Genomic DNA, 20,380 nt, shown 5'->3' with positions numbered 1-20,380 from the left:
AGTATACCTACATCTTATAATCATGTGTGTTTAAATAATTTGTCGTTAGATCGTTTAAATATTGAAAAGGATCTGTTTTTGATAGACATTTTACAAAAACAACTGGTACATTTGGGAATTCTGTAAAGGAAAAACCCCACTGCAGTGACATTGCCAACCACAATGCTGTGACTCAGATTCTAACCGAGGTTGCTGCGGCCACAACGCAGAGTACTAACCACTATACGATCACGGCGAGCTACTTGGGCTCAATAACGTACAGTGACATGAAGAAATTATAATTCGGAACACTCAGGGCTACTCCTGTGATAGGCTGAATGTGTTCATTGCTTCCTCATTCCTTATACAAAGGCTTTATCTCCTCAGTGGTTGATAGGCTGAAACCGTTTCCTGGCCGCCTGCTTCTGAACTGGCAGGAGTCAAAGATCACACATACACTGGTGGGCCTGTGATGGGACACCAATGCAGAGAAACACACCTGGCGCAGATATTCTATTCTGTTTATTAGACCTGCATCTCCCCTGTACCTCCTCAAGCCAACTGTATGTGAAGCAAGAAAGAGTTAAGGAACGGTCCATCTACTCTTTTATTGGGAGGATGCTGCCGTGAGCTCCTCCCAGCTAATCACACAAACAGCAGTAAAGCAAGATAACTACACAGTTAGGGGGGACTGCATGGTTAGGTTTTTGAGGAATTATTGAAACTGACCTCAGTGACCCATAATCAGAGCTGTGGCTAATGACTGCATGCCTAATTATGATGAAGCAAGCACCATGGCTCGTAGGGGCCCCACAACACACTTTTCTTAGCTCATTGAATTAAAGTATAAACTTCTGCCATGTGTGAGTGGTAAAGGCTTGTTAATTTTGTTGCTTTTCAAATTCACGTCTGACAACAAGACGAAGGAACATTGGGGCATCAGACGCTTTGGAAAGTAGCCACCAACCGCAGAGAAAGAGAGAAAGAGGGAAAAGGCAGTATGAGGTGTGGAGAAAACAGCAGCAGGTACAAGGAGCTCAAATGAGATTAATGGTGCCTAAATAGAGCACGTAAAGGAACAGTTACAAATCTAAGAAAAGGGAAAGAAAAGACTAGGAAAAAACACAGAAAGAGCTTGTAGATGAAATTCTTTTCCAGGAACAGCAGGTTAAGAGAAATTACACAGGGAGCAGTTAAGCTTGTAACACGGGGGAGAATAGAAAAGAAAATGCAGTTTTATGAAGTGTGTTTGCCTAATCCAGCTAGCACTTTTATTTTATTTCTCTATTTGCTTCTTTTATTGGTAAAGTAATCAAGTGCATGCACAGGTATGACCGAGAGAGCCAGGGTATAATAATTTGAAGCGTTTGCACCAGCGCTAATGAAGCACGAGAGTTATAGCAAAGATATGAAAGGGGGAGCGATAATAAATATGTGATATGGCAATAGTGACACCAAAATAAGCCACCTATTTATAAAACTGACATGGAAGAAATACTAAAGGTTAACTTCTGAAATTGTAGCCGATGTTAAAAAGATTCTCTTTGTCGGCAGGATTCGAACCTGCGCGGGGAGACCCCAATGGATTTCTTGTCCATCGCCTTAACCACTCGGCCACAACAACTGACTGTAAGGTGTGTGCACATAATCTGTATGCAAATTTTCAAGGTGTCCCACAGCAAATTCCTGATATTCTGCAATGCACTTTTTAAAAATAATGTTTTTTTCAGCAGGCACATTCTCTCCTAAAAACAAAAATTGGATGCGTATATCTCTAGTTTGGAATACCATAGGCTTGCATGCAAACTCTCATGGGTCACTCAAGTTTTTTGGACCCTATTGCACTCTGTTTTCGTGCTGCTTTTAGTATATGGCCCATATTACAGAAGTCTACCATCTTTGAGTATTTGAGGCTCCTTTGTAAGTGCTTTATATTTTTTCCTTGAAGAGCTATATAATAAAGGGGTCCGGGAAGGATTGCATTTATGGAAGATAAAAGAAGGCCCACTTGTCTCACCAAATGCTGTAGAGAAACCTGATGTTTTACTCATGTTATCCTTAGTTCGTTTTTGTTAGACCTTGCATTCTTAAGGTGGTCCCAACCCCACCTTATTGCTTTTCACCTCCGCATTTTGCTGTATCTTTTTGTTGGCCTTAGGACTCTGATCACTTTATCGCTACTAATCAGTGCTGAAGTGCACGTGCTTCTTCCCTAATCATGTGTATAATTGGAGTATACCTGACTGACAGATTTAATTTACTTGAAAGCCCCTTGTAAAGTGGTATACCATATACCCAGGGACTGATTGTGCCGCCCAAAGAAATAGCATTTCAAACCTGTCTCAAGCCTGCTACTGCAGTGCCTGTGCTGCAGTGTACTGCCACTTCGACTTGGCATTTAAAACTACTTGCCAAGCCTTAAACTCCAATTTTATTACATATCAGTAACCCCTAAGGTAGGCCCTAGGTAGTCCTAGGGGCATCATGCTATGTAAGTAAAAGGTAAGACATGTACTGTGGTAGTTTGTATGTCCTAGTAGTATCAAACAGTCTATTACATTTTTCACTACTGTGAGGTCTGCCCCTCTCATAGGTTAGCATTGGGTATTCCCTTATACTTTTTTGGGGGTAATTCCATATCAGAGAGGAGAAGCTTTATTTATTTATTGATAAATCCTATCTACTGGTGAGGTTGGAGTTAATCTTATTACTGTATAAATGCCATTTTTAGAGAGTGAGCATTTCTCTGCACTTACTGCTCTATTTGCATTGAAACCTGCCTTCGATTGACGTCTGGATTGGGCTGCGAGACAGCTACATATGTGCATTCCCTGTAGACAGCCACAACACAGGTCACTCAACTGCAACTGCATTCATCTGCATTCTGATTGGCCTGGGGGAGAGCTCCGCTCCCCTTACCGCAAATATGTTCAAGAACGATAATTTACGTCAGTAAGTACAGTATACCTACATCTTATAATCATGTGTGTTTAAATAATTTGTCGTTAGATCGTTTAAATATTGAAAAGGATCTGTTTTTAATAGACATTTTACAAAAACAACTGGTACATTTGGGAATTCTGTAAAGGAAAAACCCAACTGCCGTCACATTGCCAACCACAAAGCCGTGACTCGGATTCGAACCGAGGTTGCTGCAGCCACAACGCAGAGTACTAACCACTATACGATCATGGCGAGCTACTTGGGCTCGATAACGTACAGTGACATGAAGAAATTATAATTCGGAACACTCAGGGCTACTCCTGTGATATGCTGAATGTGTTCATTGCTTCCTCATTCCTTATACAAAGGCTTTATCTCCTCAGTGGTTGATAGGCTGAAACCGTTTCCTGGCCGCCTGCTTGTGAACTGGCAGGAGTCAAAGATCACACATACACTGGTGGGCCTGTGATGGGACACCAATGCAGAGAAACACACCCGGCGCAGATATTCTATTCTGTTTATTAGACCTGCATCTCCCCTGTACCTCCTCAAGCCATCTGTATGTGAAACAAGAAAGAATTAAGGAACGGTCCATCTACACTTTTATTGGGAGGATGCTGCCGTGAGCTCCTCCCAGCTAATCACACAAACAGCAGTAAAGCAAGATGACTACACAGTTAGGGGGGACTGCATGGTTAGGTTTTTGAGGAATTATTGAAACTGACCTCATTGACCCTTAATCAGAGCTGTGGCTAATGACTGCATGCCTAATTATGATGAAGCAAGCACCATGGCTCGTAGGGGCCCCACAACACACTTTTCTTAGCTCATTGAATTAAAGTATAAACTTCTGCCATGTGTGAGTGGTAAAGGCTTGTTAATTTTGCTGCTTTTCAAATTCACGTCTGACAACAAGACGAAGGAACATTGGGGCATCAGACGCTTTGGAAAGTAGCCACCAACCGCAGAGAAAGAGAGAAAGAGGGAAAAGACAGTATGAGGTGTGGAGAAAACAGCAGCAGGTACAAGGAGCTCAAATGAGATTAATGGCGCCTCAGTAGAGCACGTAAAGGAACAGTTACAAATCTAAGAAAAGGGAAAGAAAAGACTAGGAAAAAACACAGAAAGAGCTTGTAGATGAAATTCTCTTCCAGGAACAGCAGGTTAGGAGAAATTACACAGGGAGCAGTTAAGCTTGTAACACGGGGGAGAATAGAAAAGAAAATGCAGTTTTATGAAGTGTGTTTGCCTAATCCAGCTAGCACTTTTATTTTATTTCTCTATTTGCTTCTTTTATTGGTAAAGTAAGTTTCAAGTGCATGCACAGGTATGACCGAGAGAGCCAGGGTATAATAATTTGAAGCGTTTGCACCAGCGCTAATGAAGGACGAGAGTTATAGCAAAGATATGAAAGGGGGAGCGATAATAAATATGTGATATGGCAATAGTGACACCAAAAATAAGCCACCTATTTATAAAACTGACATGGAAGAAATACTAAAGGTTAACTTCTGAAATTGTAGCCGATGTTAAAAAGATTCTCGTTGTCGGCAGGATTCGAACCTGCGCGGGGAGACCCCAATGGATTTCTAGTCCATCGCCTTAACCACTCGGCCACAACAACTGACTGCAAGGTATGTGTACATAATCTGTATGCAAGTTTTCAAGGTGTTCCACAGCAAATTCCTGATATTCTGCAATGCACTTTTTAAAAATAATGTTTTTTTCAGCAGGCACATTCTCTCGTAAAAACAAAAATTGCATGCGTATATCTCTAGTTTGGAATACCATAGGCTTGCATGCATACTCTCATGGGTCACTCAAGTTTTTTGGACCCTATTGCACTCTGTTTTCGTGCTGCTTTTAGTATATGGCCCATATTACAGAAGTCTACCATCTTTGAGTATTTGAGGCTCCTTTGTAAGTGCTTTATATTTTTTCCTTGAAGAGCTATATAATAAAGGGGTCCGGGAAGGATTGCATTTATGGAAGATAAAAGAAGGCCCACTTGTCTCACCAAATGCTGTAGAGAAACCTGATGTTTTACTCATGTTATCCTTAGTTCGTTTTTGTTAGACCTTGCATTCTTAAGGTGGTCCCAACCCCACCTTATTGCTTTTCACCTCCGCATTTTGCTGTATCTTATTGTTGGCCTTAGGACTCTGATCACTTTATCGCTACTAATCAGTGCTGAAGTGCACGTGCTTCTTCCCTAATCATGTGTATAATTGGAGTATACCTGACTGACAGATTTAATTTACTTGAAAGCCCCTTGTAAAGTGGTATACCATATACCCAGGGACTGATTGTGCCGCCCAAAGAAATAGCATTTCAAACCTGTCTCAAGCCTGCTACTGCAGTGCCTGTGCTGCAGTGTACTGCCACTTCGACTTGGCATTTAAAACTACTTGCCAAGCCTTAAACTCCAATTTTATTACATATCAGTAACCCCTAAGGTAGGCCCTAGGTAGTCCTAGGGGCATCATGCTATGTAAGTAAAAGGTAAGACATGTACTGTGGTAGTTTGTATGCCCTAGTAGTATCAAACAGTCTATTACATTTTTCACTACTGTGAGGTCTGCCCCTCTCATAGGTTAGCATTGGGTATTCCCTTATACTTTTTGGGGGGTAATTCCATATCAGAGAGGAGAAGCTTTATTTATTTATTGATAAATCCTATCTACTGGTGAGGTTGGATTTAATCTTACTATTGTATAAATGCCATTTTTAGAGAGTGAGCATTTCTCTGCACTTACTGCTCTATTTGCATTGAAACCTGTCTTCGATTGACGTCTGGATTGGGCTGCGAGACAGCTACATATGTGCATTCCCTGTAGACAGCCACAACACAGGTCACTCAACTGCAACTGCATTCATCTGCATTCTGATTGGCCTGGGGGAGAGCTCCGCTCCCCTTACCGCAAATATGTTTAAGAACGATAATTTATGTCAGTAAGTACAGTATACCTACATCGTATAATCATGTGTGTTTAAATAATTTGTTGTTAGATCGTTTCAATATTGAAAAGGATCTGTTTTTAATAGACATTTTACAAAAACAACTGGTACATTTGGGAATTCTGTAAAGGAAAAACCCAACTGCCGTGACATTGCCAACCACAATGCCGTGACTCGGATTCGAACCGAGGTTGCTGCGGCCACAACGCAGAGTACTAACCACTATACGATCACGGCGAGCTACTTGAGCTCAATAACGTACAGTGACATGAAGAAATTATAATTCGGAACACTCAGGGCTACTCCTGTGATAGGCTGAATGTGTTCATTGCTTCCTCATTCCTTATACAAAGGCTTTATCTCCTCAGTGGTTGATAGGCTGAAACCGTTTCCTGGCCGCCTGCTTGTGAACTGGCAGGAGTCAAAGATCACACATACACTGGTGGGCCTGTGATGGGACACCAATGCAGAGAAACACACCTGGCGCAGATATTCTATTCTGTTTATTAGACCTGCATCTCCCCTGTACCTCCTCAAGCCATCTGTATGTGAAGCAAGAAAGAGTTAAGGAACGGTCCATCTACACTTTTATTGGGAGGATGCTGCCGTGAGCTCCTCCCAGCTAATCACACAAACAGCAGTAAAGCAAGATAACTACACAGTTAGGGGGGACTGCATGGTTAGGTTTTTGAGGAATTATTGAAACTGACCTCAGTGACCCATAATCAGAGCTGTGGCTAATGACTGCATGCCTAATTATGATGAAGCAAGCACCATGGCTCGTAGGGGCCCCACAACACACTTTTCTTAGCTCATTGAATTAAAGTATAAACTTCTGCCATGTGTGAGTGGTAAAGGCTTGTTAATTTTGTTGCTTTTCAAATTCACGTCTGACAACAAGACAAAGGAACATTGGGGCATCAGACGCTTTGGAAAGTAGCCACCAACCGCAGAGAAAGAGAGAAAGAGGGAAAAGACAGTATGAGGTGTGGAGAAAACAGCAGCAGGTACAAGGAGCTCAAATGAGATTAATGGCGCCTACATAGAGCATATAAAGGATCATTTACAAATCTAAAAAAAGGGAAAGAAAAGACTAGGAAAAAACACAGAAAGAGCTTGTAGATGAAATTCTCTTCCAGGAACAGCAGGTTAAGAGAAATTACACAGGGAGCAGTTAAGCTTGTAACACGGGGAGAATAGAAAAGAAAATACAGTTTTATGAAGTGTGTTTGCCTAATCCAGCTAGCACTTTTATTTTATTTCTCTATTTGCTTCTTTTATTGGTAAAGTAAGTTTCAAGTGCATGCACAGGTATGACCGAGAGAGCCAGGGTATAATAATTTGAAGCGTTTGCACCAGCGCTAATGAAGGACGAGAGTTATAGCAAAGATATGAAAGGGGGAGCGATAATAAATATGTGATGTGGCAATAGTGACACCAAAATAAGCCACCTATTTATAAAACTGACATGGAAGAAAAACTAAAGGTTAACTTCTGAAATTGTAGCCGATGTTAAAAAGATTCTCGTTATAGGCAGGATTTGAACCTGCGCGGGGCGACCCCAATGGATTTCTAGTCCATCGCCTTAACCACTCGGCCACAACAACTGACTGTAAGCCGTGTGCACATAATCTGTATGCAAGTTTTCAAGGTGTCCCACAGCAAATTCCTGATATTCTGCAATGCACTTTTTAAAAATAATGTTTTTTTCAGCAGGCACATTCTCTCCTAAAAACAAAAATTGCATGCGTATATCTCTAGTTTGGAATACCATAGGCTTGCATGCATACTCTCATGGGTCACTCAAGTTTTTTGGACCCTATTGCACTCTGTTTTCGTGCTGCTTTTAGTATATGGCCCATATTACAGAAGTCTACCATCTTTGAGTATTTGAGGCTCCTTTGTAAGTGCTTTATATTTTTTCCTTGAAGAGCTATATAATAAAGGGGTCCGGGAAAGATTGCATTTATGGAAGATAAAAGAAGGCCCATTTGTCTCACCAAATGCTGTAGAGAAACCTGATGTTTTACTCATGTTATCCTTAGTTCGTTTTTGTTAGACCTTGCATTCTTAAGGTGGTCCCAACCCCACCTTATTGCTTTTCACCTCCGCATTTTGCTGTATCTTTTTGTTGGCCTTAGGACTCTGATCACTTTATCGCTACTAATCAGTGCTGAAGTGCACGTGCTTCTTCCCTAATCATGTGTATAATTGGAGTATACCTGACTGACAGATTTAATTTACTTGAAAGCCCCTTGTAAAGTGGTATACCATATACCCAGGGACTGATTGTGCCGCCCAAAGAAATAGCATTTCAAACCTGTCTCAAGCCTGCTACTGCAGTGCCTGTGCTGCAGTGTACTGCCACTTCGACTTGGCATTTAAAACTACTTGCCAAGCCTTAAACTCCAATTTTATTACATATCAGTAACCCCTAAGGTAGGCCCTAAGAAGTCCTAGGGGCATCATGATATGCAAGTAAAAGGTAAGACATGTACTGTGGTAGTTTGTATGTCCTAGTAGTATCAAACAGTCTATTACATTTTTCACTACTGTGAGGTCTGCCCCTCTCATAGGTTAGCATTGGGTATTCCCTTATACTTTTTGGGGGGTAATTCCATATCAGAGAGGAGAAGCTTTATTTATTTATTGATAAATCCTATCTACTGGTGAGGTTGGATTTAATCTTACTATTGTATAAATGCCATTTTTAGAGAGTGAGCATTTCTCTGCACTTACTGCTCTATTTGCATGAAAACCTGTCTTCAATTGACGTCTGGATTGGGCTGCGAGACAGCTACATATGTGCATTCCCTGTAGACAGCCACAACACAGGTCACTCAACTGCAACTGCATTCATCTGCATTCTGATTGGCCTGGGGGAGAGCTCCGCTCCCCGTACCGCAAATATGTTCAAGAATGATAATTTATGTCAGTAAGTACAGTATACCTACATCTTATAATCATGTGTGTTTAAATAATTTGTCGTTAGATCGTTTAAATATTGAAAAGGATCTGTTTTTAATAGACATTTTACAAAAACAACTGGTACATTTGGGAATTCTGTAAAGGAAATACCCAACTGCTGTGACATTGCCAACCACAATGCCGTGACTGGGATTTGAACCGAGGTTGCTGCGGCCACAACGCAGAGTACTAACCACTATACGATCACGGCGAGCTACTTGGGCTCAATAACGTACAGTGACATGAAGAAATTATAATTCGGAACACTCAGGGCTACTCCTGTGATAGGCTGAATGTGTTCATTGCTTCCTCATTCCTTATACAAAGGCTTTATCTCCTCAGTGGTTGATAGGCTGAAACCGTTTCCTGGCCGCCTGCTTGTGAACTGGCAGGAGTCAAAGATCACACATACACTGGTGGGCCTGTGATGGGACACCTATGCAGAGAAACACACCTGGCGCAGATATTCTATTCTGTTTATTAGACCTGCATCTCCCCTGTACCTCCTCAAGCCATCTGTATGTGAAGCAAGAAAGAGTTAAGGAACGGTCCATCTACTCTTTTATTGGGAGGATGCTGCGCTGAGCTCCTCCCAGCTAATCACACAAACAGCAGTAAAGCAAGATAACTACACAGTTCGGGGGCACTGCATGGTTAGGTTTTTGAGGAATTATTGAAACTGACCTCAGTGACCCATAATCAGAGATGTGGCTAATGACTGCATGCCTAATTATGATGAAGCAAGCACCATGGCTCGTAGGGGCCCCACAACACACTTTTCTTAGCTCATTGAATTAAAGTATAAACTTCTGCCATGTGTGAGTGGTAAAGGCTTGTTAATTTTGTTGCTTTTCAAATTCACGCCTGACAACAAGACGAAGGAACATTGGGGCATCAGACGCTTTGGAAAGTAGCCACCAACCGCAGAGAAAGAGAGAAAGAGGGAAAAGGCAGTATGAGGTGTGGAGAAAACAGCAGCAGGTACAGGGAGCTCAAATGAGATTAATGGCGGCTAAATAGAGCACGTAAAGGAACAGTTACAAATCTAAGAAAAGGGAAAGAAAAGACTAGGAAAAAACACAGAAAGAGCTTGTAGATGAAATTCTCTTCCAGGAACAGCAGGTTAAGAGAAATTAAACAGGGAGCAGTTAAGCTTGTAACACGGGGGAGAATAGAAAAGAAAATGCAGTTTTATGAAGTGTGTTTGCCTAATCCAGCTAGCACTTTTATTTTATTTCTCTATTTGCTTCTTTTATTGGTAAAGTAAGTTTCAAGTGCATGCACAGGTATGACCGAGAGAGCCAGGGTATAATAATTTGAAGCGTTTGCACCAGCGCTAATGAAGGACGAGAGTTATAGCAAAGATATGAAAGGGGGAGCGATCATAAATATGTGATATGGCAATAGTGACACCAAAATAAGCCACCTATTTATAAAACTGACATGGAAGAAATACTAAAGGTTAACTTCTGAAATTGTAGCCGATGTTAAAAAGATTCTCGTTGTCGGCAGGATTCGAACCTGCGCGGGGAGACCCCAATGGATTTCTAGTCCATCGCCTTAACCACTCGGCCACAACAACTGACTGTAAGGTGTGTGCACATAATCTGTATGCAAGTTTTCAAGGTGTCCCACAGCAAATTCCTGATATTCTGCAATGCACTTTTTAAAAATAATGTTTTTTTCAGCAGGCACATTCTCTCCTAAAAACAAAAATTGCATGCGTATATCTCTAGTTTGGAATACCATAGGCTTGCATGCATACTCTCATGGGTCACTCAAGTTTTTTGGACCCTATTGCACTCTGTTTTTGTGCTGCTTTTATTTTGCCCATATTACAGAAGTCTACCATCTTTGAGTATTTGAGGCTCCTTTGTAAGTGCTTTATATTTTTTCCTTGAAGAGCTATATAATAAAGGGGTCCGGGAAGGATTGCATTTATGGAAGATAAAAGAAGGCCCACTTGTCTCACCAAATGCTGTAGAGAAACCTGATGTTTTACTCATGTTATCCTTAGTTCGTTTTTGTTAGATCTTGCATTCTTAAGGTGGTCCCAACCCCACCTTATTGCTTTTCACCTCCGCATTTTGCTGTATCTTTTTGTTGGCCTTAGGACTCTGATCACTTTATCGCTACTAATCAGTGCTGAAGTGCACGTGCTTCTTCCCTAATCATGTGTATAATTGGAGTATACCTGACTGACAGATTTAATTTACTTGAAAGCCCCTTGCAAAGTGGTATACCATATACCCAGGGACTGATTGTGCCGCCCAAAGAAATAGCATTTCAAACCTGTCTCAAGCCTGCTACTGCAGTGCCTGTGCTGCAGTGTACTGCCACTTCGACTTGGCATTTAAAACTACTTGCCAAGCCTTAAACTCCAATTTTATTACATATCAGTAACCCCTAAGGTAGGCCCTAGGTAGTCCTAGGGGCATCATGCTATGTAAGTAAAAGGTAAGACATGTACTGTGGTAGTTTGTATGTCCTAGTAGTATCAAACAGTCTATTACATTTTTCACTACTGTGAGGTCTGCCCCTCTCATAGGTTAGCATTGGGTATTCCCTTATACTTTTTGGGGGGTAATTCCTTATCAGAGAGGAGAAGCTTTATTTATTTATTGATAAATCCTATCTACTGGTGAGGTTGGATTTAATCTTACTATTGTATAAATGCCATTTTTAGAGAGTGAGCATTTCTCTGCACTTACTGCTCTATTTGCATTGAAACCTGTCTTCGATTGACGTCCGGATTGGGCTGCGAGACAGCTACATATGTGCATTCCCTGTAGACAGCCACAACACAGGTCACTCAACTGCAACTGCATTCATCTGCATTCTGATTGGCCTGGGGGAGAGCTCCGCTCCCCTTACCGCAAATATGTTCAAGAACGATAATTTATGTCAGTAAGTACAAAATACCTACATCTTATAATCGTGTGTGTTTAAATAATTTGTCGTTAGATCGTTTAAATATTGAAAAGGATCTGTTTTTGATAGACATTTTACAAAAACAACTGGTACATTTGGGAATTCTGTAAAGGAAAAACTCAACTGCAGTGACATTGCCAACCACAATGCCGTGACTCAGATTCGAACCGAGGTTGCTGCGGCCACAACGCAGAGTACTAATCACTATACGATCACGGCGAGCTACTTGGGCTCAATAACGTACAGTGACATGAAGAAATTATAATTCGGAACACTCAGGGCTACTCCTGTGATAGGCTGAATGTGTTCATTGCTTCCTCATTCCTTATACAAAGGCTTTATCTCCTCAGTGGTTGATAGGCTGAAACCGTTTCCTGGCCGCCTGCTTGTGAACTGGCAGGAGTCAAAGATCACACATACACTGGTGGGCCTGTGATGGGACACCAATGCAGAGAAACACACCTGGCGCAGATATTCTATTCTGTTTATTAGACCTGCATCTCCCCTGTTCCTCCTCAAGCCAACTGTATTTGAAGCAAGAAAGAGTTAAGGAACGGTCCATCTACACTTTTATTGGGAGGATGCTGCCGTGAGCTCCTCCCAGCTAATCACACAAACAGCAGTAAAGCAAGATAACTACACAGTTAGGGGGGACTGCATGGTTAGGTTTTTGAGGAATTATTGAAACTGACCTCAGTGACCCATAATCAGAGCTGTGGCTAATGACTGCATGCCTAATTATGATGAAGCAAGCACCATGGCTCGTAGGGGCCCCACAACACACTTTTCTTAGCTCATTGAATTAAAGTATAAACTTCTGCCATGTGTGAGTGGTAAAGGCTTGTTAATTTTGTTGCTTTTCAAATTCACGTCTGACAACAAGACGAAGGAACATTGGGGCATCAGACGCTTTGGAAAGTAGCCACCAACCGCAGAGAAAGAGAGAAAGAGGGAAAAGACAGTATGAGGTGTGGAGAAAACAGCAGCAGGTACAAAGGAGCTCAAATGAGATTAATGGCGCCTAAATAGAGCACGTAAAGGAACAGTTACAAATCTAAGAAAAGGGAAAGAAAAGACTAGGAAAAAACACAGAAAGAGCTTGTAGATGAAATTCTCTTCCAGGAACAGCAGGTTAAGAGAAATTACACAGGGAGCAGTTAAGCTTGTAACACGGGGGAGAATAGAAAAGAAAATGCAGTTTTATGAAGTGTGTTTGCCTAATCCAGCTAGCACTTTTATTTTATTTCTCTATTTGCTTCTTTTATTGGTGAAAGTAAGTTTCAAGTGCATGCATAGGTATGACCGAGAGAGCCAGGGTATAATAATTTGAAGCGTTTGCACCAGCGCTAATGAAGGACGAGAGTTATAGCAAAGATATGAAAGGGGGAGCGATAATAAATATGTGATATGGCAATAGTGACACCAAAATAAGCCACCTATTTATAAAACTGACATGGAAGAAATACTAAAGGTTAACTTCTGAAATTGTAGCCGATGTTAAAAAGATTCTCGTTGTCGGCAGGATTCGACCCTGCGCGGGGAGACCCCAATGGATTTCTAGTCCATCGCCTTAACCACTCGGCCACAACAACTGACTGTAAGGTGTGTGCACATAATCTGTATGCAAGTTTTCAAGGTGTCCCACAGCAAATTCCTGATATTCTGCAATGCACTTTTTAAAAATAATGTTTTTTTCAGCAGGCACATTCTCTCCTAAAAACAAAAATTGCATGCGTATATCTCTAGTTTGGTATACCATAGGCTTGCATGCATACTCTCATGGGTCACTCAAGTTTTTTGGACCCTATTGCACTCTGTTTTCGTGCTGCTTTTAGTATATGGCCCATATTACAGAAGTCTACCATCTTTGAGTATTTGAGGCTCCTTTGTAAGTGCTTTATATTTTTTCCTTGAAGAGCTATATAATAAAGGGTCCGGGAAAGATTTCATTTATGGAAGATAAAAGTCGGCCCACTGGTCTCACCAAATGCTGTAGAGAAACCTGATGTTTTACTCATGTTATCCTTAGTTCGTTTTTGTTTGACCTTGCATTCTTAAGGTGGTCCCAACCCCACCTTATTGCTTTTCACCTCCGCATTTTGCTGTATCTTTTTGTTGGCCTTAGGACTATGATCACTTTATCGCTACTAATCAGTGCTGAAGTGCACGTGCTTCTTCCCTAATCATGTGTATAATTGGAGGATACCTGACTGACAGATTTAATTTACTTGAAAGCCCCTTGTAAAGTGGTATACCATATACCCAGGGACTGATTGTGCCGCCCAAAGAAATAGCATTTCAAACCTGTCTCAAGCCTGCTACTGCAGTGCCTGTGCTGCAGTGTACTGCCACTTCGACTTGGCATTTAAAACTACTTGCCAAGTCTTAAACTCCAATTTTATTACATATCAGTAACCCCTAAGGTAGGCCCTAGGTAGTCCTAGGGGCATCATTCTATGTAAGTAAAAGGTAAGACATGTACTGTGGTAGTTTGTATGTCCTAGTAGTATCAAACAGTCTATTACATTTTTCACTACTGTGAGGTCTGCCCCTCTCATAGGTTAGCATTGGGTATTCCCTTATACTTTTTTGGGGGTAATTCCATATCAGAGAGGAGAAGCTTTATTTATTTATTAATAAATCCTATCTACTGGTGAGGTTGGATTTAATCTTACTATTGTATAAATGCCATTTTTAGAGAGTGAGCATTTCTCTGCACTTACTGCTCTATTTGCATGAAAACCTGTCTTCAATTGACGTCTGGATTGGGCTGGGAGACAGCTACATATGTGCATTCCCTGTAGACAGCCACAACACAGGTCACTCAACTGCAACTGCATTCATCTGCATTCTGATTGGCCTGGGGGAGAGCTCCGCTCCCCTTACCGCAAATATGTTCAAGAACGATAATTTATGTCAGTAAGTACAGTATACCTACATCTTATAATCATGTGTGTTTAAATAATTTGTCATTAGATCGTTTAAATATTGAAAAGGATCTGTTTTTAATAGACATTTTACAAAAACAACTGGTACATTTGGGAATTCTGTAAAGGAAAAACCCAACTGCCGTGACATTGCCAACCACAATGCCGTGACTCGGATTCGAACCGAGGTTGCTGCAGCCACAACACAGAGTACTAACCACTATACGATCACGGCGAGCTACTTGGGCTCAATAACGTACAGTGACATGAAGAAATTATAATTCGGAACACTCAGGGCTACTCCTGTGATAGGCTGAATGTGTTCATTGCTTCCTCATTCCTTATACAAAGGCTTTATCTCCTCAGTGGTTGATAGGCTGAAGCCGTTTCCTGGCCGCCTGCTTGTGAACTGGCAGGAGTCAAAGATCACACATACACTGGTGGGCCTTTGATGGGACACCAATGCAGAAAAACACATCTGGCGCAGATATTCTATTCTGTTTATTAGACCTGCATCTCCCCTGTACCTCCTCAAGCCATCTGTATGTGAAGCAAGAAAGAGTTAAGGAACGGTCCTTCTACTCTTTTATTGGGAGGATGCTGCCATGAGCTCCTCCCAGCTAATCACACAAACTGCAGTAAAGCAAGATAACTACACAGTTAGGGGGGACTGCATGGTTAGGTTTTTGAGGAATTATTGAAACTGACCTCAGTGACCCATAATCAGAGCTGTGGCTAATGACTGCATGCCTAATTATGATGAAGCAAGCACCATGGCTCGTAGGGGCCCCACAACACACTTTTCTTAGCTCATTGAATTAAAGTATAAACTTCTGCCATGTGTGAGTGGTAAAGGCTTGTTAATTTTGTTGCTTTTCAAATTCACGTCTGACAACAAGACGAAGGAACATTGGGGCATCAGACGCTTTGGAAAGTAGCCACCAACCGCAGAGAAAGAGAGAAAGAGGGAAAAGACAGTATGAGGTGTGGAGAAAACAGCAGCAGGTACAAGGAGCTCAAATGAGATTAATGGCGCCTAAATAGAGCACGTAAAGGAACAGTTACAAATCTAAGAAAAGGGAAAGAAAAGACTAGGAAAAAACACAGAAAGAGCTTGTAGATGAAATTCTCTTCCAGGAACAGCAGGTTAAGAGAAATTACACAGGGAGCAGTTAAGCTTGTAACACGGGGAGAATAGAAAAGAAACTGCAGTTTTTATGAAGTGTGTTTGCCTAATCCAGCTAGCACTTTTATTTTATTTCTCTATTTGCTTCTTTTATTGGTAAAGTAAGTTTCAAGTGCATGCACAGGTATGACCGAGAGAGCCAGGGTATAATAATTTGAAGCGTTTGCACCAGCGCTAATGAAGGACGAGAGTTATAGCAAAGATATGAAAGGGGGAGCGATAATAAATATGTGATATGGCAATAGTGACACCAAAATAAGCCACCTATTTATAAAACTGACATGGGAGAAATACTAAAGGTTAACTTCTGAAATTGTAGCCGATGTTAAAAAGATTCTCGTTGTCGGCAGGATTCGAACCTGCACGGGGAGACCCCAATGGATTTCTAGTCCATCACCTGCACGGGGAGACCCCAATGGATTTCTAGTCCATCACCTTAACCACTCGGCCACAACAACTGACTGTCAGGCGTGTGCACATAATCTGTATGCAAGTTTTCAAGGTGTCCCACAGCAAATTCCTGATATTCTGCAATGCACTTTTTAAAAATAATGTTTTTTTCAGCAGGCACTTTCTCTCCTAAAAACAAAAATTGCATGTGTATATCTCTAGTTTGGAATGCCATAGGCTTGCATGCATACTCTCATGGGTCACTCAAGTTTTTTGGACCCTATTGCACTCTGTTTTCGTGCTGCTTTTAGTATATGGCCCATATTACAGAAGTCTACCATCTTTGAGTATTTGAGGCTCCTTTGTAAGTGCTTTATATTTTTTCCTTGAAGAGCTATATTATAAAGGGGTCCGGGAAAGATTGCATTTATGGAAGATAAAAGAAGGCCCACTTGTCTCACCAAATGCTGTAGAGAAACCTGATATTTTACTCATGTTATCCTTAGTTCGTTTTTGTTAGACGTTGCATTCTTAAGGTGGTCCCAGCCCCACCTTATTGCTTTTCACCTCCGCATTTTGCTGTATCTTTTTGTTGGCCTTAGGACTCTGATCACTTTATCGCTACTAATCAGTGCTGAAGTGCACGTGCTTCTTCCCTAATCATGTGTATAATTGGAGTATACCTGACTGACAGATTTAATTTACTTGAAAGCCCCTTGTAAAGTGGTATACCATATACCCAGGGACTGATTGTGCCGCCCAAAGAAATAGCATTTCAAACCTGTCTCAAGCCTGCTACTGCAGTGCCTGTGCTGCAGTGTACTGCCACTTCGACTTGGCATTTAAAACTACTTGCCAGGGGAGGAGCTTCGCGGGCAACCAAGATGGCCGCGTAAGCTCGGAGCTCCGCGGACCTTCCGATCCTCCGCAACTATCCTGCCTGTAATCCTGATCCACGAGGGTGGATACTCGTTGCTGATGGCCCCCTGAGGCGAGCACCGTTTTCAGAATTCAAATCGGTGTCTCCTACGCGGAGCTACGTCGAGTGGGACTCCGTGCCAGCTCGGTGCCATTGTCTCTGCGGACTCCGCTACTACGTCTTGCTGAACTGCGGAGTGCCAGCCTGCTTTCGTCAACGGAGAAGTGTGCTGGACAGCGGTGCTAGTTGGGCGGCGGGGCACACCTGGAACTGTCTCCCATTGACGTCCCGGATATCACTCCGGGTTTCTGGGCTTGGACTTGCCTGGCATAGCCCTTTGTTCTCTGAGACCTAACATGGCGGGCAAGGGGGACCTCGACAAGCCATCTAATAGAGGAGGGCGCAGTAAACCGCAACAACAGCAGCAGAATCGAATTGAGCGCTGCACTCAGCTGAAAACACCGCCTGCTACAGGTCCCTCTGCCAAGGGCATCCCACATTCGGGCTCGCCGGACGGCTCTGAGCCCACTTTGACCGACATTTTGGGAGCCATCACTAGTTTCCGGGCGGACATGCAGCAACAACATGAAGTCCTCACGCACAAGGTGGATGGCATGGCCGTTGATCTGTCCCTCATCAGAGCCGACTTGGGCAAGACCAATGACAGGGTCAAGAACCTGGACATTAAGACGGCCAGTCTCACGGAAGACGTTTCGGATCTGCAAACGGAGGTCCGGAACCTGCAGAGGACGGCGGAGCACTTCGCGAGGCGGCTGGATGATTTCGAAAGCCGGGCCAGGCGGCAGAACGTCCGCATTGTCGGCGTACCGGAGGGTTCGGAGGAGGCGGCGACGGACCTCCTCGTTGAAGACTTGATCAGAACACATCTGGCCCCGCCTGGCCTCAGCAACTTTTTCTCGGTGGAGCGTGCCCACCGGGTACCGGGTGGCCCGCCGAAGACTGGCGTGGCACCTAGACCCATCGTGGCCCGGCTGCTTAACTTCCGCGACAGGGATGCTATCCTGCAGGCCTCCAGGCGACATGGCCCACTTAAATTTCAAAACGCTGATGTCCATTTCTACCCAGATTTCACCAGGACAGTACAGCGACAGCGCCAAAGCTATTCTGGGGTGAAGCGACGACTACGAGACCTGGGCCTCAAGTACTCTATGATGTTCCCTGCTAAGCTCCGGATCGAATACGAGGGCCGTGCCCTGTTCTTCGACTTCGCTGAGAACGTCAGTGACTGGCTGGACACTCTACCACCGCGCCGAGAAGCACAGGAGGACCATGAGGGTGGCGCGGCTGGCGGCCCGGACCTATGAGACTTGGTTCTGTAATGGGTGACTAATTGATTCTCTTGCTTGCCTCAGTGGCTATCTAATGTTGCTCTTAGATGCCGTACTATCTTTCCTGTCAGTACATGGAGGGTGGCGGGAGGAGTTCACGGAGATTCCTTACTCCCCTGGGTGTCTTTTTGTAGAGTAGTTATGGGGCGACAGGCACACTGCTGGTTGGGGGGGCTTTTTAGTCACATGCAGGGGTGCAGGGTGGGGGGTGCAATTTTGCGGGGTTTGTTACTTGTTTGTTCTATTTCTTTTTCTTCCTTGAGGCAATGGACTGTGTGTTTTACTGTACAATGGACGTTTGGGTCGCACGGAGTCGGGTGGGGCGGGTTGTTTGGGGATGGGGGGTAGGAAACTAAAAGTGCTTAGCTGGAATGTCAATGGATTAGGTGATAGGGTTAAGAGAGGGGTGGTGCTCCAGCTGATAAAAAGGAACATGCCTGATGTAGTGTTACTGCAGGAAACGCACTTAGTGGGCAACTCTTGTAGGGCCCTGAATCGAAAGGGTTACAAAATGGTCGCCCACTCTGGGTTCTCCTCGGGCTCCCGGGGGGCGGGCATCCTTGTACGTGCGTCCCTTCCGCTTGAGATAGACGTCACCCTGCTAGATGATAGGGGGCGTTATGCAGCTGTGGCGGGGAGGTGGGAGGGGCGTGCCCTGGCCCTGTTGTCGGTTTATGTTCCCCCTGGTCTCCAGTCTAGCACCTTCCGGGACCTTGGTGGTGCCATTTTGTCTCTGCCTTCGGGCCTGCTGATCCTAGGGGGTGATTTCAATTCAGTCTGCTCTGGCGCTCTAGATCGTCAGCCACCGAGAGACCTCCCGGGTTCCCAAACGTGGCTGCCGACCTTCCTTGACTCTATGGGTCTGGTGGATTGTTGGCGGCTATTACATCCGGCGCTTCGCCAGTTTTCGTTCCTCTCCGGTGCCCATGGAAGTCTGTCCCGCCTGGACTATGTCCTCACCCTGGCGGCGCAATCGCCTGCCATCTCTGAGGCGCGTTTTTTGGCGAGGGGCGTTTCCGACCACTCGCCGTTGTGGATCTCATTTGACTTCGGTGTCCTTTTGTCCAGCCGCCCGGCAGCGGTAAATCCCTGGTATTTCCGCAACCACAACACGCGAGCACTTTTGGCCAAGGCCATCGACCTATACTTTACAGAAAATACTGGCTCAGTGGGCTCTGCGGTCACCCTTTGGGAGGCCTTCAAAACGGTGTTGCGGGGTGAGGCCCTGGCTCTCATCGCGGCGGCCAAAAGAACTCGTGATGCGGATCTCCTGCAAGTTGAGGAGGAGGTCTTGGACCTCGAGTCCCGTCTGGGGCCCGAGCCCGAACCCGCCCTCCTGCATGAACTCTCTCTGAAGCAATCGGAGTATCACAATCTCGCCACGAACGCAGCTCTGCTCTTAGCGAAGGAGCAGCAAGGCCGCATTTATGACGTCGGGGACAAGGCTGGTAAATTGCTGGCCTGGCTGGACAGGCGGGAAATGGCAAGCCGAGTGGTTCCGGAGATCCTGTGCGAGGACGGAGTGGTGGTTACTGATCCGAGCGCCATCGCCGAGTCTTTTGCTGACTATTTCCGGGGGGTCTATACCTCCGGGTCAGATCGCTCCGAGGCGGACTCGGCTGAATTCCTCTCGGCGATAGACCTTCCTTGCCTCTCTGAGGAGGACAGGGTGGACATTGACCGGGACATCACTGCGGACGAGATCGCCCTGGCGATCCGCGCTCTGCGTGCGGGTAAAGCAACCGGACCCAATGGCATACCGGTTGAACTATACAAGATCCGGCCGGACGTGATCTCCCCTCACTTGAAAGACATGTTCCTCCGTGCCCGT

At 44.0% G+C, this 20,380-nt stretch overlaps 4 non-coding genes across 4 annotated transcripts; all 4 read right to left on the bottom strand.

The window, feature by feature from the left end:
* Nucleotides 1-4,464: 4,464 nt before the first annotated feature.
* On the bottom strand, nt 4,465-4,546 carry TRNAS-AGA (transfer RNA serine (anticodon AGA)). The gene has a single exon. It is a non-coding gene; the product is annotated as a tRNA-Ser (tRNA).
* A 1,499-nt stretch (nt 4,547-6,045) lies between these two features.
* On the bottom strand, nt 6,046-6,117 carry TRNAH-GUG (transfer RNA histidin (anticodon GUG)). The gene has a single exon. It is a non-coding gene; the product is annotated as a tRNA-His (tRNA).
* Nucleotides 6,118-7,405: 1,288 nt separating this feature from the next.
* Nucleotides 7,406-7,487, bottom strand: TRNAS-AGA (transfer RNA serine (anticodon AGA)). Its single transcript has one exon. It is a non-coding gene; the product is annotated as a tRNA-Ser (tRNA).
* A 2,860-nt stretch (nt 7,488-10,347) lies between these two features.
* Nucleotides 10,348-10,429, bottom strand: TRNAS-AGA (transfer RNA serine (anticodon AGA)). Its single transcript has one exon. It is a non-coding gene; the product is annotated as a tRNA-Ser (tRNA).
* Nucleotides 10,430-20,380: the final 9,951 nt, after the last annotated feature.

Source organism: Lissotriton vulgaris, unplaced genomic scaffold (assembly GCF_964263255.1).
Source record: "Lissotriton vulgaris unplaced genomic scaffold, aLisVul1.2 SCAFFOLD_301, whole genome shotgun sequence".
NCBI lineage: Eukaryota > Metazoa > Chordata > Amphibia > Caudata > Salamandridae > Lissotriton > Lissotriton vulgaris.
This window is presented reverse-complemented; position numbering and strand designations above follow the sequence as displayed.